Raw genomic sequence first — 24,277 nt, 5'->3', positions numbered from 1 at the left:
AGGGGTTGTGGGAAGGGGGATGGGCTAAATGGGTAAGGGGCACTAAGCAATCTACTCCTGAAATCATTGTTGCACTATATGCTAACTAACTTGGATGTAAATTTTTTAAAGAAAAAGAATTCTTATCATGTCCAAAAGAAGAAATGAAATAAAATCTCTCATCATTAAAAAAAATTTGGGGGACATGAATAGACATTTCTCCAAAGAAGACACCCAGATGGCCAACAGACACATGAAAAAATGCTCAACATCACTCATCATCAGGGAAATACAAATCAAAACCACAATGAGATATGACCTCACACCAGTCAGAACGGCTAAAATTAACAACTCAGCCAACAACAGATGTTGGTGAGGATACGGAGAAAGAGGATCTCTTTTGCATTGCTGGTGGCAACGCAAGCTGGTGCAGCCACTCTGGAAAACAGTATAGAGGTTCCTCAAAAAACTAAAAACAGAACTACCCTACGACCCAGCAATTGCACTACTAGGCATTTATCCACAGGATACAGGTTTGCTGTTTTGAAGGGACACATGCACCCCCATGTTTATAGCAGCACTATCAACAATAGCCAAAGGATGGAAAGAGCCCAAATGTCCATCGATGAATGCATGGATAAAGAAGATGTGGTATATATATATATATATACAATGGAGTATTACTCGGCAATCAACAAGAATGAAATCTTGCCATTTGCAACTACGTGGATGGAACTGGAGGCTATTATGCTAAGTGAAATTAGTCAGAGAAAGACAAAAATCATATGACTTCACTCATATGAGGACTTAAAAAGACAAGACATGTGAATATAAGGGAAGGGAAGCAAAAATAATATAAAAACAGGGAGGGGGACAAAACAGAAGAGACTCATAAATATAGAGAACAAACTGAGGGTTACTGGAGGGAGTGTGGGGGAGGTGGGCTAAATGGGTGAGGAGCACTAAGGAATCTACTCCTGAAACCATTGTTGCACTATATGCTAACTAATTTGGATGTAAATTTAAAAAAAAAATTGGCATAAGACTAGGGAAACAATGAGCAGATGATTTGATCTTGCTATTTTTACACCTCCATTTTCACCCTGCCATCCTGACTCAGACATTCCATCTTGGAGAATTTAGCTCCCACACACAAACAATTTTATTTTGGTGCTGTGCTTAATAAACATTGAAATCAGAAATATACGGGGAAAAAAAAAGATGAGGATAGGTTGCAGCCATCAATCCCATCTGTGATGTAGACAGCAAGACGTTTTCTCAACAGGTTTATAAATGATACTTTAGCAAAAACTATTCTTATGTTGAGGAACCCCTGAACTGCTTACGGGGTGTAGGAAATGAGGAGTGAGACAGAGAAGCCTGGATGAACGTGGGGCAGATGTAGGAAAAGGGGCAAATGAGGTAACACGGCATCTGCTCCATACGTGATCCAGCCAAGCCCAGGTCCCACTGCCAAGCAGGAAGCTGTGTGTAACATCACAAAAAGGAGTGACCCTTGTCTTGGTGAAGCCAACGGCAGACTGTCATCACAGATTTACCTATCAGGGACCAGGTTCTCTGAACTCCCATCTCTCCACCCAGAGTCAGAGTCTAGAAGACACAGATGCCCCGTTCCTGTTGTGGCCCTGCCATGGGTCCCCAGCTGCTCTACTGTATGGCCTTTTGTCTCCTTGGGGCAGGTGAGTCCTGGTCAGAAAGGAAATCTTTGAGAAAGTGATCTCGTCCTCAGTTTTGTACCTTTATTTTATGGCAGCAATAACAGTCTCCTTGGCTCTGTCTCTGTATTTTCTTTCTCTCTCTGCAGGTCACACGGGTGCCAGGGTCATCCAGAGCCCAAGATACCAGGTTACCGGGATCGGAAAACGAGTGCCTCTGAGCTGTTCTCAGAATCTGAATCATGATGCCATGTACTGGTACCAACAGAAGCCGAACCAAGCCCCAAAGCTGCTGCTCTACTACTATGATACAAACCTTTACACCGAAAAAGACACCTCTGATAACTTCAAAGCCAGCCGGGCTAACTCTTCTTTCTGTTCCCTTGACATCCTCTTGGCTGGCTTCGAGGACACAGCAGTGTATCTCTGTGCCAGCAGCAAAGACACAGAGCTAGGGTGTTACCTCTCCCCTGATCATAAACCTCTCTGTTTCCCAGATCCAAGATCCTTCGACAGACCACCCTCCCACCCTACAGCAATGGTAGGATGTGGGTTTATGGCTGTCGCCATCTCATCTCTACATAGAAGTTGGGCAGAAACCTACAAAAACCACTGACAGTTATGCCAAGAGTGGAAAAGTGGTTACACTAACCCAACATACAGTTTGTGGTATTTTCCCAGGATCACCTTAGTTGCCCATTCTGTTCTCTTCAGTAGATAAATAGGGACTTTTTTTTTTAGGTAGTTTTTTTTGTTAAATATAAGTTGGAGGGGCACCTCGGTGACTCAGTCAGTTGAGCATCCAACTCTTAATTTCGGCTCAAGTCATGATCTCACACTTCATGAGATTGAGCCCAGTGTCAGGCTCTGTGCTGACAGCTCAGAGCCTGCTTGGGATTTTCTCTCTTCCTCTCTCTCTGCCCCTCCCCTGCTTTCTCAGGCTCTTCCTCTCTTTCTCTCTCTCTCTCTCTCTCTCTCAAAATAAATAAGCTTAGAAAATAAATAATAAAATAAATAAATATAATCTGGAGACATAGAAATATGACAAGGGGCAGGACCAGGCAAGAGATGGCCTCACTGTCATGAATCCTTGCCCTAAGGGAAGAATGTGCCCTCAGAGGCATTGCTGCAATCTCACGGTTTTCTTATTGAGTAGGGAAAATTAGAACTGCTAAAAATTTGTGCCAGATTCAAAGATGAATGAATTGCCTAGGACATGAATTATTCACAATGCATTTAGCTATTTTGCATGATATAGATTTGCCTATAAACCACTTAAGTGGCACGTAGATAGGACACATATCAAAACCCAGCTGCTATGCTTTAGAAGATATATTAAAATTACTAGATTTGCCCTATGTTTTTAATATTAATAAAAAATATCAAGTACTGCAGTTTCTTTGAAGCAAAAGGGATTTCTGGAACGTATTTGAACAGCTTTCTGAAAGCCAGTATGTATCTTATGGCCTTTAAGAGACTGAAGTATTCACGATAACCGATCGAAAAAATACATGTATCATCAGTGCAAGAAAGAACCAGCATCCGCCAGCTGCGAGATGCCCGCTTCAGAGGATAGGACGAAGTCCTCGTTTTAATTCTGAAGAACACAAAGATATTCCTACCAAGCAGCGATTTATTACATCTCCTCATAGAGTCATCAACAATGCCATATGCTTCCAACTCTGTAATCAAGAGGCCAAGAGGTACCACCCAGTACCTGGTTTGATAACTAAATGAAATTCAGAGAATCTAACCACTGTCATCCGGGCCACCCACCGTCACTACAGTGTTCTGCTTTTCCTCTCTCTTTTGCTCACCACCGTCCGTAGTCTGTTCCTCACAAGTGTATCTCTATGCTTCTACCTACATTTCAAAACTTTCTTCTGTAAAATGAGATGTTGGGGTCAGATCTCTTTCTTCATTTGTGGCTCCATGATGAGGCTTAAGAAATTGATGCGTCTTGAGCTAAACAACAAAATAATCCAACCCAGGGGCAAGTTAGAGCTTCTTTAGGCAATGTAAATACCCAACGTCCTCTTGAATAAAGGGAGACGAGGAATAAAGAGCAAAGACTCACCCCATTCCAGGCTCAGATAACAGCTGAGGCCTCGAGACTGAAGATGAAGTCTTGCTCCTGGTGACCATCTGATCCTCATACCCAGCCAGGGGAGGAGGAGGTGGAAGGGGGTGGGATTTGCTGTAGCGAAGCAGAGCAGCAGAGAATCCTCTTGTTCTCTAGCAGGTATGGTCGCCCAAAGTGCGAGGGTACACTTAGGGAAGGAGAAAATGAAAATCTTTGGAGAATCTGATAGAAAAAACCGGAAAACATACACAAGGGAATGTTGGATGCTCTGGGAGTTTAAAGAGAGTTGGGGAGCAAGCATGAATGTTGTATTTTATTTTATTTTATTTTATTTTATTTTATTTTATCATTTCATTTCACTTCACTTCATTTCATTTCACTTCACTGTGGCCGGAACACCTAACATGAGATCTACCCTTTTAAAATCTTGTGTAATGTGGTGTGTGCATACAATGGTATGTTATTTAGCCTTAAAAGAGGACAAAATCCTGCCATACATGACCTTGAGGACATTATGCTGAGTGAACTAAGCCGGTCACAGAAGGACAGGCACTGGACAATCCCACTTATACAGGAAGGAGGGCTTTCTTTCTGGGCTCATGGCTCATCCCAGCCTCAGCCTTCTTTGATCTCTCCCACTTATGCTCAGGGCTTTCATTTCCCAACAGCCACATGAGGACATCTTGTAAGAGCAGAACCTTGTGAAGATCCAGTGCCATCAGATGGATTTACAGGCACCAACTGTTTCCTGGAACTGACAGTTCCTTCAGCACAGATGACTACTGACTGTGACCCCTATCGAGGCCCCACACCCACCTAAGAAAGAAGCATTATTTCAGGTCCTCCAAGAAGTAGATGCCAAGGCGGGTCAGTCATGCAGGAGACGTAGCGGAGAAAATGGGGCAAAAGATGGAGGAGGCTGGGAGGCCATCAGGTCGCGGTGTGGATCTGACCCCTGTAAGGAGAGAGGGAAGGAAGAAGGAAAAGAGGAAGAAAAAGGGAGGGAAGAGGCAGGAAGTAAAGTAGGTCTTGGGCTACAGCACAATTCCAAGCAAATCTCAGCCAGGCTGGAGGGTCCTTAGGTCAAAGCAGAGCTATGCAGCTCTGTGACTTCCCTCCCCCCGTGGACGGAAACTCTGCATCAAGCCTCCAGAGCTGGGGCTAGGGACACTGGCCCACTTCTTCTGGAAGGACACTGCTGCGCTCTGAGGGGTCGCTGGGTGGGGTGGTAAGCCCTGGTCTTTTTGACTCGCATCTCCCACTGTGGAACCCCCACGCTATGAGCAGGCCAGAATGAGGAATATTGGGGCCTAGCAGTCTTGGCCTGCTGTTTCTGGAATAGAGGGTCTACCCCACGAGTGGGCGCCGGGTGGAGAAAGGGAGCCCAGACCCCTGAGCTGCAGTTGCTATGGAAAAGAGTTTCTGCGTCATGGAGCTGGGGGGGATGAGAATTGTTGGCAGCCTGTGCCTCCTCAGGAAAAGCTGCAGGAGCCCTGTGTCCTCGACCACATCCGCAGAGCATAGAGCGTCCATCACCCTGAGCTTAGGTTGATGCAGGAGGCAGAGAGGCTCAAATGCCATCGAGTCTCACTGGCCCCACTGAGATTTCAATTTTCTCCAAGAAGTGTTTCTTCATTTGCCGTATGCTCTTGGGACAATGTTCAGAGGCTTTAAATGGTTGTGGTTTTTTAAACTTTATTTATTTTTGAGAGAGAGACCACAACTGGGGGAGGAACAGAGAGGAAAAGAGAGAGAGAGAGAGAGAGAGAGAGAGAATCCCAAGCAGGCTCCGCGCTGTCAGCACAGAGCCTGAGGCAGTCACGAACTGTGAGATCATGGCCTGAGCCGCAATCAAGAGTCAGACACTTAACCAACCGAGCCACCCAGGTGCCCTTTAAATCATTGTTTCTAACTTTTCAGAAGTTAGGTTTGTTTGTTTTTTTTTCCTCTGGGAAGAGGGTATTCAAATCTCGTGCTGCCATTCCAGAAGCGCATCTCACCCCCAGTAAAACTGTACGTGAACAGGTGGCCAGCCCTGGGCTGTCAGTTACCACCTCTTGCTCTAACCAAATTTTGTCCTACTGCAAAAGCATGGCCACTCTGGGGATGCCGGTGACTCATTTCTGGGGATCGTCTCTGGTGCTTCTTAAAGTTTCATCTCACACAGACATGGGTTCCTGTTAGGACGAAACTTCATTACGATCCCTCTGAACATTTCCAGGGTTCTTTGGGTATCTTCCACCTCCCTGGTCGTCCTCCTCGTGAGTTCCACTTGCTGTGTGGCCTCTAACATTCAACCTCTGTCTCCTCAACTCAGAAAATTTGCCATGCTCAGTGTCTCCCCCTCGCCATCTGCGGACATCGTCTTATTCTTTCTCGCTTTAGAAAAATCCCAGTCCTGAGCTGCCTGTTTTCCGGCGACCGAGTACAGTTCTTTCATCTCCTCCACTTTGTGTCTTCACTTGTACAGAGCAGCACACCTGAGACGATTGGGTTCTGTGAAGTGATCACGTGACAGAGTAGCTGGTAACGTGGGGGAGGCAAAGCCTCAGAGGAAGCCACCTGCCTCTCTTTGGTCCTGATGCGGCCATGTGCCTCATATTCACCTGCCCGTGGTCCTTTGTCCCCTGAGCGCAGGTAAGCCCCTTCTCTGAACTCCTCAGCCCCCCACCCCCCAGCTCTCAGCCTTTGGTTCCTGTCACCGGACTCCCTCCGGGGCCAAGCCTCCAACTTCAGTCTGCTTGCTTCACAGGCCCCCTCAATGCAGAAGTCACCCAGACTCCAGGACACCTGGTCAAAGGAAAAGGACAGAGAGCAACGATGTACTGTGTCCCGATAAAAGGACACAGTTACGTTTTCTGGTATCAGCAGATCCCGGCAAAAGAGTTCAAGTTCTTGATTTCTTTCCAGAATGAAGTCGATAAAACGGGGACGCACAAGGAGGGATTTTCAGCCAGGTGTCCCCAAAACTCACCCTTTCGTCTAGAGACCCAGACTACAGAGCTGCAGGATTCAGCCATGTATCTGTGCTAGCAGTGAATCCGCAGTGTTAAATATTAGCTAATCTTAATACACAAACATCCTGGGCCCAGCTAAGGAAGGAGCTGGCATATTAGGGTGGAAGGAAATAACAGAAACTAACGAGAGCTAGCTTAAGCCAAATGGGAATTTATCACAAGGCTACATGTATGTCCTATAGAACCCAAAACAAGAACACAGCAATTTCTCAGGAGCAAACTGGAATGAAATCTTTGGGACCCTGACATGGCTGATTCGACAACTCTTATTTCTTTTTCCACCTTGTTGGCCCCATTGTTCTCCCCATTAGTAGAAATTGTCATTTCCAGTTTTTTGATCTCATAGAGCAAAAGACTATAGATTGAGATGTCGGTCTTCCAGGGACGTTGGGAAGGACCAACTTGACTTTCTCTCTTGTAAGACCACAAAGCCTAAAAACAGAAAACAAACGGACCCTGTTTTAGTTAAGAACATGCTCTTGGAAAATTCAACATTAGCCGAGGGGGTCAGTTGGAACAACATGGCAGCTGGAGGCCTATCACTCTGGCCTTATGGATCAAAGATTTCAAAGACAGGAATTCTCCAGTTAGGGGCAGGACACCCAATGGGTGTCCATCACAGAAAAGTAGTGCCAGAAACAGAGAACCTAGGAAAGAAGAAGGAATGTGAAAGGGGACCAAGATCCTTAGTTGGTCAGACCAAATGAAGACTCTGGTTAATTTGTTTTCAAGGAGTTAAATCCAGGTAATACAAAAAGCACATTAATTTTCAGTATGACAATTCAAACCTAAGTCGCTAATTAGTAGAAGCTAATTCTATGGAGCTGAGGGAGGGGACAGATTAACCTCAGCGGGAAAACACCTGATGTGCAGACAATTGAAAATCCCCAGTTATGTGATCCAAATTGTACTGAGGGACAATGCATTCAACACCAATGGGAGTAAAGGAGATATTATGGTGTCGACTCTACCTTGGAAGGTCATTGCAGGTACATAGAACAGACGTAGAATTCAAAATATGTCTGTTAAAATTTGATGATCCATCCTGTTTATAAAACTGTTCATTTCCCCACCACCTACCACTCAGCTTTAGAGAAGTTTATATATTCTCTCTAGTCACGTCTGTTCTTTTTTCAGTATAAGCTGAACCTGGTTTTCTTACCTCCAGAAGTCCAAATTTACTTCATCTCTCAAACAAACATCATTCTGACCCTTTGAAACAGAAGCTCTCAACTTCCTGGTGTATCCAATGTTATGGCTTCTAATTTCAGGTTCTCTTTCCAGCACTCAAACGTGAGTCCTCCTTAGTGTCCATTTCTGTTCCTCTCCAAGTAACAACACGCAATCCATCACCCACACCTTTGCTTTCATCACAGAGGAATCATTCCTTCGGGGGCCTCTTCAGCTTTTTCATGGAATAGTCCCATTCTTATGAAACTATTCTCCTAAATATTAAAACTATAAACTTGCTGGATCGAAGGCTTATTTTCATTCCTCTGCCTACTTGATCTCTTTGAAGCATTTGACAATATTGACTGTCCCCTAAACCCTGGAAACTTCTCTTCCCTCGACGTCACTCACCTCACTTTCAATTAGGTTTCTTATTTCCCACCTCTTCTTTTTTGTAAATGGAGTTTCCAGAACTTAAGTCTATCCATTAGTTATTCCTAGTCCTAGGAAAATTCTTGTTCTATTTAAGTTTTAACATTCTAATCTAACTCATTAAGAGGTTTTCTCTTTTGTTAGTCTGGGATATTCAAAATGTCTACTCAGAAGGGATTGAAACTGTTGTCTGAAACAACTTCTTTCTTTGGTATCACCCGAGGGACAGGTCACACAGGTATATTCTAGGACAGGATCAGAATTTCCAGTCAAAATTTCCAAACGTGGGTTATAGGAATACATTTCATCTTATCAAGCCCCTGGTGGGGTTTTGAGAACTTCTGCCAATCTTTATAAGATTGGTTAAATAGCAACTCTAGCACGGTGCTCCATCATTTTCTTCTTGTTCTTGCTATTCTTACTCTCTTCTCCCCTTTTCCTCTTCCTCTTGTGCCTTCCTTGAACTTCTCTTTTCCTAAGAATGCTCAAGTGGGTTTGGAGCCTGTTTACATCATCCATACCAAAATAAACATGGGGTCATACGTTTGGACCAATGATCCCCTCTGTGGAAGGTGCCCTGAGACTGTGGGTGTTCCCAGGGACTGTGATTTCATGGCTAGATTCTACCTTGTGGGGCTAAGGGAACCCAAAACTTCCATTCCTCTCTGCTGCTGTGCATCAGAAACCATTGCTGGGGAAGCTTGTCCTGCCAGTGATCTTGCCTTGGACACCTGGGGGCAAGTGAGCTTGGGAGTGTGTGGGAATTTGTGTAGAAGATGTTTTCCCAGGCCCACTCTCTATGGCTTCCATCTTCTCCCACAGGACACACAGACCCTGCAGTCAGCCAGATCCCCAGCCACAGGATCACAAAGACAGACAGAAGGGAATCTGAGATGTGATCCAATTTCTGGTCATATACTTGTTTACTGGTGCCCACAGACTCTGAAGCAAGAGATGGAATTTCTGATTTCCTTCCGATACCAAAACACTGAAGCCGAGTTGGGATGCCCAAGGAAAGACTTTCGGTTGAAAGACCCAATGGGACATATTCCACCCTAAGACCCATCTTGCCGCAGAGCGGGCGGACTCAGCTGTGATCGCCATGCTGGTGGCATTGGAATAGTGCAGGTGAACCAGTTCTGTCCAGCGTGCAAACTCACTGGCTCTTCTCCTCTCCCCTGAGCTCTAGGCATTTGAGAAGGCCACTTCTCAGTCTTGTGCTTCAGAAGAAAGAAAGAGGCAGGTGGATAGTTGTGGTTCCACGTGCAAGCAGGAGAGGGCAAGGCTACAAATTAGCTCTTAAATTATCATAGTGGGCATGCCATGCTTCAGGACATGGGCTTTGGAAATGCCTAAAAAGAACACAGAATTGGGTAGTCTGTGGATCTCAAGTTCAGAATAAAGCCCCCATTCCCTCCCCCAAACTTTTTTGAACTACAGAAACTGGATATTTGAAGTTGATATTAACTTACCAAAACTCTAAGAAATTACTACTGATTTTTATCTCAAACGCGACCCCTCTGAAGACTCTTTCCCTCTACAGACATGAATGACTTCCTTGTTTGTGGAACAACAGAGTGTTGACCGCTAGAGATTTATTCTCCTCCTTTTGTCACAGATCTGCCTCCCCCACAAGACTGACTGTCTCTCCAGGGCAGTGATTCAACGGGGAATAACGTGAGGGAACAGCAACCACAAACCTCTAGAAAGGAAGGAAACAGGAGAAACACTGATTAGTAATCCCCATTCAGAGACTCTTCAGGAAATTCAAGTCTCAAATCCAGGGGATCATGGAGTTTGACTCTGTGATTTCGTACACTCAGTGGGTCCCTTCTCTCTCTTGGAGATCTTGGATCCACAGACAGTGGAATGAGAGTCAGGATACCTGCTTCCTAATCCAAACTCTGGCTTTTTTTTTTTTAAACTGTAAGGTGTCGGCAAGTGCCCTCTTAGCTCTATGATTCAGTTTTCTCCTCTTTAAAATTAGAAACTCGCACCGTTTGCTCTCCAAGATTTGACATGAGTATGACTCAGGATATATCTCCACGTTTCTCACACGTGTGACCACCGGGGATGTCGCTACCATCTGGCAATAACTGAGGAAACTGTAAATGTAGCTAACACAGATCCAGGGAAGATCTGGTTGGAAGGGGCATTCTAGATCATCCCTGTATGCCCCAGCATGATGTGGTCTTGAAATGAGGTCATGACAAAAAAAATGGTCGATTATTTCCTCCCATCCCCCCTACTGCTGCCAGATGACAATAAAGGCGAGCGTCAGAGAGTCGACCATGTAGAGCAGTCAAGCGCTCTGGGCTCCCAAGACAGCGCTGGTTCAGGCTTGCTGTTCTGGCAAAATTATTAATAGCATGCCCTTTCACATATTAACGGTCCCGGTTCAGACAGTAAACTAAGAAAGCTACTGTTGATGATGACACAAACCATAACATCTCCATGCTGAAAGAGATGTGTAATAAAATTGTTTATTACTATTGTAGTGAATTTTGTTATAGAAAATGTTATTCAGGCTTATAGCTCAAACTATGAGGCAGACTTCACTCAGGGGGACTGCCGCAACGGGGAACTGTGGTAGGGGAGACGTATTGGTCTCAACTCCAACTCCAAGCAGGAAGAGTGAGTTTGTAGCCAAGAAGCAGGGAGGGGGAGTGGAACTGGATGGAGAATCACGAAAAGGAGACGTCAGGGTAAGGGAGGATTCTGGCTAGACTGTCCTAGCAGAACTCTTGCTGAAGGCCCTCCAGGATGAACAGAAATCATCTGGGGGATAGTTGCCAGGGATAGGAATTTGGTCTTACATCAAGAGCACTCAGATATTGAAAGTATGCTGGCTAACCACCTTAGCAGGATTCTGACTAAAATTAGACTCTTGAGGACTGCCCAAGAATGGGACCAAACAGAAAAAGGGGAGAATGGACTCTTGAGATACAGAATGGACAGAATTTTAACTCTTATCCATTATAAGAGATGAAGGAGACTAAAAATAACAGAGTAAGAATAAAAAGACGGTCAACAAATCTAGAAATCAAAGATGAAAGAGAATGTTCAATAAAAGGTCATTTTGAAATAAGAAACATTTGAAGCATCCACATGAATATCCTTGAAACTAAAAGAAACTCCTTTTCTCTCTTTCCATGGCCAGTGGCCTTGCCCAATACCACCTCACACTTCAAGGCTTCCACATACACATTCTAATGCACATACATACCCATGCCTACGAAGACATCCACGTAGAGGTACACGTCGGCTTTTTCTCCCCAGCAGAGGGCACTACCAGATTTAAAAAGCAGTCTAATCGGCTTTATTTTCATTAACAATTTTGTCTTATTACCCCATTTAACTAACTTGTTATATCCAACAAGAATACTGTTCTGGAGAAGTAAAAGCTAATCCATATTTCCACTTTCACTATTAAGGGACATATAATTGCCAATTAGAGTTTCTCAGGGAGCCAATGCATCAAAATAATAAAATATCTAAGCCTAAATTTAACAAAAGAAATCAAAAAGTTGTACACTGAAAAGTGCAAAACATTGCTTGAAAGAAATTAAAGACCCAAATAAATGGAAAGATATACCATGATCATTGATTGAAAGACTTAATGCTTTTCGGATGGCAAAATTCGCCAGCTCATCTACAGATTCAACTAAATCCCTATCAAGTTCCAGAATTCCAGCTATCTTTCCTCCCCCAGAAATTGACAAGTAAATGCTAAAATTCAGATGAAAGTCTAAGGTACCAAAATTAGCCAAAGCATTTTTAAAAAGAAGAAAAGTGTTAGATAATTCATACTTGCCCATTTTTTTTTAACTTTTTAATTTTTTTTTTAATTTATTTTTGAGAGAGACAGTGACAGAATGAGAGTGTTTAGGGGCAGAGAGAGAGGGAGACACAGAATCCGAAGCAGGCTCCAGGCCCTGAGCTGTCAGCACAGAGTCCGATGCGGGGCTCAAAGTCACGAGCTGTGAGATCGTGACCCGAGCTGCCGTCGGACACTCAACCGACTGAGCCACCCAGGCATCCCAGTACTTGCCTGTTTCAAAACTTACTATGAAACTACAGAAATCAATACAGTGTTGTATTGGAAGAGAATACACATTGATCAGTGAAACAGAATCAATAGTCCTCAAATAAAGCCACAACTTTATGGGGAATTGATTTTAGATAGGAGTGCCAAAACCATTGAATTGAGAAAGAATAGTCTTTTTAACAAATGGTGCTGAGGAAACTGGATGTCCATGTGCAAAAGAATGAATTTGCATGACTTCCTCATACCACATATAAAAATTAACTTAACATTGATCAAAGACCTAAATGTAAGAGCTAAAAGTATAAAATTCTTGGAAGAAAACACAAGTGTAAATCTTCCTGACCATGGGATAGGTGATGATTTCTTAAATATGACACCAAAACACAGGCAACCAAGATTAATTGGACTTCTTCAAACTTAAAAAATATTTAAGCTTCAGGGCACCTGAGTAGCTCAGTCGGTTAAGCGTCTGACTTCAGCTCAGGTCATGATCTCGTGGTTCATGGGTTTGAGCCCCACGTTGGGCTCTGTACTAACAGTTCAGAGCCTGGAACTTGTTTCAGATTCTGGGTCTCCCTCTATCTCTGCCCCTCCCCCACTTGTGCGCGCTCTCTCTCTCTCTCTCTCAAAAACAAATATACATCAAAAATTTTGGGCTTCAAAGAACACTCTCAAGAAAGCTTAAGTCACTCCCCAAAATAAGATAAATATTTGCAAATCATATACCTTGCAAGGGACTTGCATCCAGAAAACCTTGAAAATTGTATATTCTGGATACAAGTCCCTTATTTGGGTATTATTCATAATCACCAAAAAATGGAAACAATTTGAATGTTCATCAATTGGTCAATTAACAAAATGTGGTGTATGCATACAATGGAACATTCTTCGATCATAAAAAGGAATGGAGTTCTGATACATGCTGTAACATAGACGAACCTTGAAAAAAAATGCTATGTGAAAGAAGCTAAGCACAAAAAGGCGCATAATATATGATTCCATTTATATAAAAGTCCAGAAGAGGTAAACCTCAGAGACAAAAAGTAGACTAACGGTTGCCATGGGCTGCAGAAAGGAGTGAATGCACAGTGACTTCTAATTGGTACAGGGTTTCTTTGGGGATGATGACAGTGTTCCAGAATCATATGGCATTATTGTTTGCACCAGTTAATAAACACTAAAAGCCACTGAATTTTACATTTTGAAATGGTGAATTTTACGGTACATGAATTACTATCTCAATTTAAAAAAAGATCTGGAAGCTGAACTTAAAAAGATTCAAATATTGTAGGTTGAATGTCAGGGGGAAAAGCATATTTTCAAGAGATACCCTCGTGAATAGAGGAACGTGTTGTATAATTTGCATTGTGTACCAACTTGTTTGATGAATTTGTGAATCTTCTAAAATTATAAAACATTTTATAAACTTCTCAGTAAGTGCACTCTTTAAGTGGCCAAAGAAATTAACTGACTATGAGGTACATAAATAATATAGATGAGTCTCAAATAATTACAGTGTTGGAAATAAGCCAGACACAAACAAAAGCATACTATTTTATTCCATTTATATGAACAACTAGAAAATGCAAGCAAATCTATATTGACAGAAAGCAGATCGGTGGTTGCCTAGGGATGGGACAGGTGTGGGAAGGATTGGGAGGGAAGGATTAAAATGTGATAGAAAGAAACTTTTTGGGGTGATGGATATGTTCACTATCCTGATTGTGGTGATAGTCCCCTGTTATCATACATACATCAAAACTTTTCAAATGTGTGCAGTTGATTTGTATGTCAATTATACCTCAATAAAGCTGTTTTTAATGGGTTTATAATTGACATAAAACATTATGTAAGCTTAAGATGTACAGTATATTGATTGGATACATTTATATATCATAGCATGACTATCACCATTGTGCTCCTTAACACCTCTATCACGTCACCTAATTACTATTTCTTTTTGTGGTGAACACAATTAAGATCCAGTGTCTTAGCCACTTTGAAGTTTATAATAGTAATAACAGGAAAGGGAATCGATGAAGTGTCTAAGCCAATAATTTACCTGCTTGGAGACAGATGAGTGAACTTAAATGGCATTTTCTATTCTGCATTAATTTTTGCTACTGACCTGTCTGTAGTTTAGCCAATTTTTACCCTCTGAAGAAGTGCTCTCTCAGTTGAAGGCACGGACACATTATGAGGGCTTTAAATTGGAGGAAATGAGGCTTTAGCCCCTGGGATGAATTTTTAGCCTTTGCATGCTCCATGGGGAGGGAAGAGACCTACAGTTTTGCCAGAAGAGCCAAGTTTGAAGGTCTGGAAGTTTGACCAGGTAAGTTCCAGGCGCCAAAGACAATTACATACACTGTAGCGGTCGTCCTGCAGCCTCCAGAGCTGCTGAGCTGGGTGTTGGCCCTGCCATCGTCGACCATAGTCTCACCATGACTCTTCGGGACACCAGGACCACTGCATTGTAACTCCTCACATCCCAACACACAATTTATTGCTTGCATTCATTGACTTTCATTATGATGACTGATTGGTAGGGAAGACCAAAGGGGAAAGGTTTGGTCTGGAACATGCAGTAATGAACAGGAGACTCAACACGTCTCCAAAGGCAAGGGGGAAAAAAGCAAAACATGAACTATGGAGACCTCATCAAGATAAAATCTTCTGCCCTGCAAAGGAAACAATCAACAAAAGTAAAAGGCAACCGACAGAATGGGAGAAGATATTTGCAAATGACGTATCAGATAAAGGGTTAGTATCCAAAATCTATAAAAAACTCACCAAACTCAACACCCAAAAAACAAATAATCCAGTGGAGGAATGGGCAGAAGAGATGAATAGACACTTTTCCAAAGGAGACATCCAGAGGGCCAACAGACACGTGAAAAGATGCTCAACATCACTCGTCATCAGCGAAATGCAAATCAAAACCACATTGAGATACCACCTCACATCAGTCAGAGTGGCTAAAATTAACAACTCAGGAAATAACAGATGTTGGCGAGGATGTGGAGGATTGGGAACCCTCTTGCACTGTTGGTGGGAATGCAAACTGGGGCAGCTGCTCTGGAAAACAGTGTGGAGATTCCTCAAAAAATTAAAAATAGAATTACCCTACAACCCAGCAATAGCACTACTAGGAATTTATCCAAAGGATACAGGAATGCTGATGTATAGGGGCACTTGTACCCCAATGTTTATAGCAGCGCTTTCAACAACAGCCAAATTATGGAAAGAGCCTAAATGTCCAACAACTGGTGAATGGATAAAGAATACGTGGTTTATCAATTTGACAATAAATTTCATATCCAAAAAAGGCATAAATACAAAAAAAAGAATATGTGGTTATATATACAATGGAATACTATTTGGCAATGAGAAAGAATGAAATCCTGCCATTTGCAGCAAAGCGGATGGAACTGGAGGGTATTATTCTAAGTGAAATAAGTCAGTCAGAGAAAGACAGATATCATAGGTTTTCACTCATATGTAGAACTTGAGAAACTTAACAGAAGACCATGGGGGAGGGGAAAGAGAAAAAGTAGTTCAAACAGAGAGGGAGGCAAACCATACGAGACTCTTAAATACAGAGAACAAACTGAGGGTTGATGGGGGATTAGGGGAGAGGGGAAAATGGGTGATGGGCACTGAGGAAGGCACTTGTTGGGATGAGCACCGGGTGTTGCATGTAAGCAATGAATCATGGGAATCTACCCCCGAAGCCAAGAGCACACTGTATACACTGTATGTTAGCTAACTTGACAATAAATTATATTAAAAAAAAGGGGGGGGAGTGGTAAGTCACCTGCTCCTTATCTAACCCCTTCTATTGGGTTTGAGCCAAGAGAGAGGGAAGACTGGTAACTAGCAGCTGATGGAACCGTTCACAAGTTCCTTGGTGAGATTCTGCACACAGGCAGAGCTTCCTTTGAGCCCTAAGTAACAAGGACACCTCATCGATGAGGAGGAGACAACTCATTCCCCCACATCTGTGTCAACTCCACCACTGCCCTAGCTGACTGAGGATAAGTGTCTAACAGCACCCAGGAAGAGACCCTTCAGACTGGGCATGGGTGTTTAGTGTGGGGCATTTTCATCAACAGCATTAGTGAACAACAGGAGTATCTCCAAGAAAAATCACTGAGGTGCTTCTAAGTGGTGATGGCAGCTGTATTTTGATTCAAGTGTATATTTTGGGAAGCCTACTAACTACTTACCAAAATAATGGAGACCCTTTGAGGGAGGACTTGGGACCCTGCTGTCAATAAGAGAAGGTCATAAACCACTGTGATTTGGACACTAAACATTAAGATGATCTTATTCATTACTCAAAGCCTGGAGTATCTTAGGTGTACAGATTTTATCTCCCAGGGAGCCTGTACATTCTGATAGGGTGGACTGTGCCTTACTCTTCCTTTCACTATGCCTAGAACAAAGAAGGTTTTCACATAATTTTTATTTAACCCTTCAGGTTAGGAAAGAAGGACAGAAGAATGGAAGGAAGGAAGACCCCCTCAAAAACAGGCATCCCATCCACGATTAAGGAGAATAATGCAGATAGATAAATAGGATCGGGGGACACAAGGTCAGAGGGAGAGCTTATAGTTTTCCTAATGGCTCTTCTTTGAATTGCTTACATCAAAAATTCAGGCAGAATAACAAAAGATGAGAAAAGTGAGTGGAGCACCTGGGTGGCTCTGTCCATTAAGCGTCTGGCTCTTGATTATGGCTCAGGTCATGATCTCATGGTTTGTGAGATCGAGCCCCGCATCGGGCTCTACACTGACAGCATGGAGCCTGCTTGGGATTCTTTCTCTCCCTCTCTCTCTGCCTGTCCCCCTACTCACACACTCTCTCTCAAAATAAATAAACAAACATTTTTTTTGAAAAATAAAAATAAAACTGAGTTATAAACCATAAAATAAGGTTCCCTGAAGATGTTTGTAAGCATTGCTTAGCTGAGGGGGAGGAAGAAAGAAGGAACCAGAATCAAATCGTTTCCTGCCTCTAATTTTTTCCCAGCAACCCTGGCTTCCACTTCCGTGTTTCTCAACGTGTGTAACTAGACATCATACCTAGTCACTGCCTCTACTCAACAACAGAAAATGAAGGGATATATGAGCCAATGAAAGAAAATAAAGGAACTAAAGATAAGAAGTAGAGAGGGGAATGGTAAAAATGTTTCGGAAGGCCAGGGACCAATCATGAAGGTGTTTATCACTCCACATACCTGCGCAACGCTGTCCCCGTAGTAACACATACTAGGCCAGGATGTGTTTACAGTAGAGAAAAAAAGATGTCTCATTTAAGTGATGTACAAGATTAGGTCCAGAGACAACAGGCTCCCCGGAAATGGTGACTTCACAGGAAGACCCGCCTCAGACGAGGGGGCTTTGAAGTCTAACTCCCTGGGCTAATACAGTGAGCATCCCTCCTGGGCCATGCCTGTGGGTCTTCTTCATGCCATCTCTGCCATGCACACCAGACTCCTCTGCTGGGTAGTTTTCTGGCTCCTGCGGGCAGGTGAGCTCTGGGCTAACGGATCAGCATCACTGGGCTTTGTCTGTGGCCCTCTGTGTCTCAAATAGGCCCTGGACCTTCATGTTGCCCAAAGATTTTCTGAAAGATTTTCCGATTTTTTTGACATCTAAATGAAAACAAATAATTGCATCATGGCACGAAAAGCAAAATTCATGTGAGTTTTCACTCGAACATGGGATACTTAAAAGATATTCGCACTCGCCTTGGGTTGCTGCGTGGCCACGCACGCACTTCCTCCGCCATTATGACCCTGTCTCATGTAATCTCTTTTCCTCTGAGGTCCCATGAATGCTGGCGTCACCCAGAACCCAGAACACCTGGTCAGAGGGACAGGACAAGAAGCAATGCTGAGATGCAGCCCAGAGAAAGAACACAATTACGTTTACTGGTATCAGCAGCTCCCGGGAGAAGGTCTGAAATTCATGGTTTACCTCCAGAAGGAAAATATCATAGATGACTCCGGAATGCCGACAAAACGCTTTTCTGCTGAATTTCCCAAAGAGGGACCCAGTGTCTTAAAGATCCGGCTGGCAGAGTTGGGAGACTCTGCAGTGTACTTCTGTGCCAGCTCCTTACCCACATCAATGCAGAGTCCCATCCTGTCAATGCAGGAACACCCTCCAGGCCCCGCCCCAGAAACAGCCACCGGCTGGGGAAGGGAAGGGCACGTGTAGTTGGATTAATGAACATATTCGCTAGAAAGCATTTTGCAGGGCGAGCATGGAAATAGGGGATGGTGGTGGAAGTATCACGAGACATCCCAGCCCATGCTCAAGAACTAAGACTGTCACCAGAAAAAGGTAAAGATTTTTAAAACCGGACATGATTTTTCAGGTTAGATATTTAGGGAGCAAAAGTTCTCTTTTCTTCACTTTATACTCTATTTCAAGTTCTCTATTGCAAGCTTTAAATAGAGAATTTCATTTAATCATCTAAGACAATCAGACAAAGGAAATATTTTTGTCTTTTGCAACATGAGCAAAAAGCAAATGCGGTTTCACGAGTTCATTTTTCTTCCGCAAGCTCAAAAGAGAGAGGAAAGATACAAACCCAGGTTGTCTGGCTCAGGGTGCAGTGAGCCAATCGGAGAGAGACTCTGGCCCGCACCCTTGGCCCTGCCCGCCCACTCAGGCAGGCTGAACACAGTTTGGGGAGGGAGGTCTCAGGGGGTGCAAATGCTTCAGGTCCCCTGTCTGTCTCCTCATCTGCAAAGTTAGAGACCCCGTCCAGAATACCTCTGGGATCCTTTCCAATTATCCATTCCAGCCTTCTGACAACTTCTGCATTTTAAGCCAGGGGGATCCCCAGAGCTAAGTTTCTACCGTCATTTGTCTTCCAACAGGTGCTTAGCACTCCAGGGAGCCCCCTCTCCCATCATGGGTCACCAGGTGATCTGCTGTGTGGCTCTTTGTCTCCTCAGAGCAGGTGAGTCCTGGGGTCAGGGAGCAAATTCCTGTCCCAAAGGTGCTAAGCTCCAGATCTAAGTCCTTCTACCCATGACAGCAGCATCAGGCACCCTCCTGGGCTGTGTTTCTAGAGCCTCTCTTTCTTCTATAGGCACAGCAGATGGTAGAATCACTCAGACCCGAAAATACCTGATCAGAGAGGAAGGACAAGGCGTGACTCTGGAATGTGAACAGGATTTTGATCACGACTCCATGTACTGGTACCGACAGGACCCAGGGCAAGGGCTGAGACTGCTTTACCGCTCACAAGTAGTAACTGATGTTCAGAAAGGAGACATACCTGAAGGCTACAGTGTCTCTCGAGGCAAGAAGCCATTCTTTCCTCTCACTGTGACATCGACGAAAAAGAACCAGACAGCTCTGTGTCTCTGTGCCAGCAGTAGAGACGCAGTGAAGTACAGCCACCTCCTCTCTATGCAGAAGTGCGTCTCAAGCCCTGCTTCCCCACCAGGTGGCAGGGTCTTTCTGTGTTCAGTGCCCTCACCTCCCTGCTTTCTTCCACTTTCACCAGATGCTCAAAGCAGCTGCTGCCATCAACGTGCTTCGCGGAATGACAAGACACCTCAGTGATCCACTAAGTTGGTTTTTAAAATTACGTCTATATCTTTTTGTATCTGTATCAGAGAGGGACAGAACAGAGAGAGGGAGAGAAAGTAGAAGGAGGAGGACGGGGGTGGGGAGACGGAAAGAGAATAGACAAAAGAAAAAAGATGTTAATTTTACATCCTGGCTCTTCTTACCAAATACTAGAAAACGCGAATGAACAGAAAATTGTCCCTCCCTTCAGAATAATAAAAGCCAAGGAGGGAGAAAGAGGAATAGAAGACAAACACTGTGGTCAAGTTTCATATAATGTGTGTTTTAATCAGAGATGTCAGTGGTCTATGGGAAGTAACATGGCCGATTTTGTCTGGTGACACCAGGAAGGGCTTCAAAGAGAATGCAAAACCATGAGATGAAACTTCAACGACGAGTAGAATTTCATGAGGTAGACAAGCACCAACAGTGACAGGCTTAGGGAACTGGCAAGAGGGAGTGATGAGCTAAAGTCAGGAATGAAGATGGTCACCTCCACCCCCAGAACATGGCAACAGGAGATGATTTGGAGGAACGAGTGGAGCGAGGGTGTTAAGAGAGTTGAGTTTCTATTTCCAGTGGGCCTTCTTTGGATACCTGCATAGAAATACCTAGTAAGCCCATGTAAATGTACACCTGGCACTTGAGAGAGACAGTTGGACTTGAGAGAAATATTTGCATGATTAATCATCAGACAGGAGGTCAGTATTAGTTTACAAATGCTCTTTATGTTGTCTGTATGGTTTCTCCCTCTGTGGTCTGACACCAATCTATCAAATTAAAAGGCTAATGGTGTTAGTTCTTAGGACTTCATTTGTTTACAAATATTTATTTGATCACATAATTCTGCTTGCAGAAATGAATGACAGTTTATATTGTTCAGACTGTCCCATCCACTGCATGTAACTAAAAATGCTGGATGAAATACATTCTTAATTATTCTTGGAAGCAGTTAAGAACCTTAGTCTGTTCTCCTGAAAGGCCCTGTATTTCCCAGGACAAGCAATTTCTGGGAAGATGTGGGGAGTCCCTGACCATTACGTATAAGCCTGGGCTTTGTGCATTTTATTTGATTTCCTTTCTGAACTGTTAACCTTGGATTTCTTCTCTCATGTAGTCTGTGGAAGCTTGCCTCACACAGAAGCCAAAATACTGAGGAAACAGAAATGGGAAAGAGACACTAACCTACGAATAGGATTTACAACCCTGAAATATGGTGTGATGAACACTAGCCCTCATTGCAACTAATGCCCTTGGACCATAGTAAAGAAACTATCTGAAACGGGATGGATCTAAGATGCTTTACTTTGTCCAGACCATGTTCATTGATACCTTCCAATCAATAATTTCCTGAGCAGGCTGATACAGTCATGGACCAGTAGGAGACACAGTCCCTAGAGTTTGCTCCTCCATGGGTATAAACCATATTCCAGAGGTGATAGAATGGGGTGAGGTTATCTGTCCAATGAAAGAAAGGAAATTAAAGGGAGGACAGTAGGAGACAGACAATCTCGCTTTTCTTTATTATCTTGGATACAACTTGAAAGGATACAGATTTCCTCCTGTCAGTTGACAAATTTAGAAAACAAAGACTTAACAGGATTTTAAAACATCCACTCTAGAACTATTGAACCATTTACCTTTTCAGAGTGATCTTGATACTAAAAAGAACTGCTTAGCTGTGAAGTTTCATAATAATTCCTATTATCATTATTATTTCCTCCATTCCCATAACCAAATTGTAAGAGTTATTATATGAAATGGAAGTCAAAAAGTCAAAATATCACTAGGTCTTTCCTTAGCAAGTTTTGAGGAGCCATTACGTCTATTAATGAGGAAGGGCAATTTATAGAAAAGTATAATCAAAGAGCTGTAGTATTTCTTGGGTACAGTAAACATAATTTCTGAATTTAAAAATATACTGGAAGCAATCAAAAGTAAATTAGACTAGCCAGAAAACCAATTTTCTAATTGTATGCACACTCAGGGAATATTCCAGGATTCTGAGGAAATAGAAAAGGATATGGGAGAAAAATAACATCACAACAGCTTTATTCATGATGACTTCAAATGGAAAAACACCCCAACATCTATCAATGATGCAATAGATAAATAGTGCGACATTTATATACTAGAATAAAATATAGCAAAAGAATCAAATATTATTTGCCAAATCATGGCTGAATCTCATCAACCTAACGTCGAACAAAGAGTGCATAGCATATGAAGTTAAGGTAGTGGCTGCATGTGGAGGCATTTTTAATTTTCTTAGAGGGAAGCATGAGAGAGGTTTCTGGGGTTCCAAAAATGTCCTATATCTTGATCTGGCTGCTAGTTATCTGAGTGCATTCATTCTGAAATTCAAGAAGCTGTACACTTAAGATTTGTGCAACCTACTATATGGATTATATATCTCCCTTTAAAAGCTTAGAAAAACAACCACTGCCACCACCCCAAAATGTACTGACTTAAAACATGTATATAGTCTCTCTCATGGTTCTGTGGGTTGAATGGGCTCTTCTAGGCAGTGCCCACTTGGGGGTTCTCATGTAATGACGGACAGATAGTCACTGGGGCTGGAGATACTTGAAGGCTCAGCCGGGCTGGACATCCCAGGTGGCTTCCTGATGCCCATGTCTGATACCTCACCTGGGATGGCTGGAGCAGCTGTAGACCACCCAGCATGTCTCTTTTCTCCACAGAGCCCTTCAATGTGGTTAGGTAGGTTTCGTCACCGCACGGTGGCCTCGGCGTAGCTAAAACTATTACATACTGGCTGGTTTCCCCAAGAGTGAGCATTCAAGAGACCCAGGTGGAATCTATAAAGCCACATATGAAAATCATACAGTGTCCCTTCCCCCACATTCAAGTCAGCCCAGATCTTTATAGGAATGGGAATGCTGGGAAGGATGGTTCTTCTGGGTGCCATCTTTGAGAAGTAGCTACCAGAATGTAATAAATTGGTACTACTAATCCTGTTCCTCACTGCTTTTAGACCAATGATGACTTCAGAGTATAATGACAGCTACTTCATTTGCAAATATTTTTCTTGAGGTCAACTCTAATCAAGAGCTATAACACAAAGAAAGTTCCGGGAAATGCATTTCTTCCATAGTTCAGTTGACGATGAGTATGAAACACCATAGATATATACCTGATGGCTGCTGGTCCTCAAGAAGAGTAGAAAGAGTTTCTTCTGATCCAGGGTCCTCCAGACACTTCATCCCTTATACATCATAATGTTGTGCAGACGTAATACATTACAAGGCACATTCACCTACTCTTTGCAGAAAAAGTACAGTTATGGTGAGAAGCGGCCTTATCGTAATGCGGTCTGCCCCCACCATGAAAAAAATACAGCCACAAGAGCATGTCAGATGCCCTTTAATACATACATCAGTATTTTGCACATAGTAATCTTTAGTACACAATATTATATTCACTATGATAAAAATCTATGTCACTACGCTACAAACATAATTTGTTGGATCAAGTCCTAATCCCACCTTCCTTAGTTACTCACTCCAGATATACAGAACTAAATATTCATGAAGCAAAACTGGGAGGTTGTTATAAGAATAAAAGTATAATGTTTGGGAGAAAAATCTTCAGTTTCTTTGAAATTGCTATACATTTCTAAGCACGAGCCATTTAAAAAAATATTCCAGCATGTTCAAAGCAGAAATAATTCCCTAAATCTCCTACAACCTATTTCCACTGGCCAATACTTAGCCTATGACCTGTATCATGGGGAAATAGCTGTAAACAAATTATCCTCGTAGCCTCCACAGTGATTTACACAGAGATGTGCAAACTACGATAAATAGCTATGTTTAGTATTAAGACCATCCATATGACGGCGACCGGCATGAGATAGTCCTGAAATAAATACTTCATTTAGAAGATGAGAAATTGTCTTTATCATCAGTATGAAGAAACATTGAACTTATAGCCTAGAATTTCTGATGCTCACTCATGATTGTTTATCACCACGATTGTTAGTGACTAACAATCATCAGTTGTCTGACTTACTTTGAGGATATGTTACAGAAGTAAAGAAGAGGCGATAATTCCTTTTAATGCACAAACATACAGCTTTTTTCATGAGTAAAGCTAAGAAACTTCTTTAAGTCAATTCAATGATCTGTGTCTTAGCGCATGTTCTATAAAGTTAGGAGTAGAATTAGAACATCTGAGGCCCCTTTCAGCTCTTTGATGGATCCTGCATCACTGGAAAAAAACATCACCACGAGAGGGCAGATTGGAGCATCTTCAGTCCA

At 42.9% G+C, this 24,277-nt stretch overlaps 1 long non-coding RNA gene across 7 annotated transcripts; it reads right to left on the bottom strand.

Annotated features, from left to right (window-relative positions):
- Positions 1-347: 347 nt before the first annotated feature.
- Positions 348-24,267, bottom strand: LOC113604192 (uncharacterized). Of its 7 annotated transcripts, none has more exons than XR_008296565.1 (6): positions 23,152-24,267; positions 17,645-20,035; positions 9,830-10,059; positions 4,555-4,693; positions 3,733-3,925; positions 348-3,620 (listed from the first exon to the last, which is right to left on the bottom strand). It is a non-coding gene; the product is annotated as an uncharacterized LOC113604192 (long non-coding RNA). The 7 variants fall into 7 exon arrangements; XR_008296562.1 differs by having other exon boundaries at positions 349-3,620; positions 4,555-9,709; XR_008296564.1 differs by having other exon boundaries at positions 349-3,620; positions 4,555-10,059; positions 17,645-18,272; positions 18,387-20,035.
- Between the last annotated feature and the right edge of the window lie 10 nt (positions 24,268-24,277).

This window comes from Acinonyx jubatus, chromosome A2 (genome assembly GCF_027475565.1).
Source record: "Acinonyx jubatus isolate Ajub_Pintada_27869175 chromosome A2, VMU_Ajub_asm_v1.0, whole genome shotgun sequence".
Lineage (NCBI taxonomy): Eukaryota > Metazoa > Chordata > Mammalia > Carnivora > Felidae > Acinonyx > Acinonyx jubatus.
Note: the sequence above shows the minus strand (reverse complement) of the source record. Positions and strands in the feature narration are given on the sequence as shown.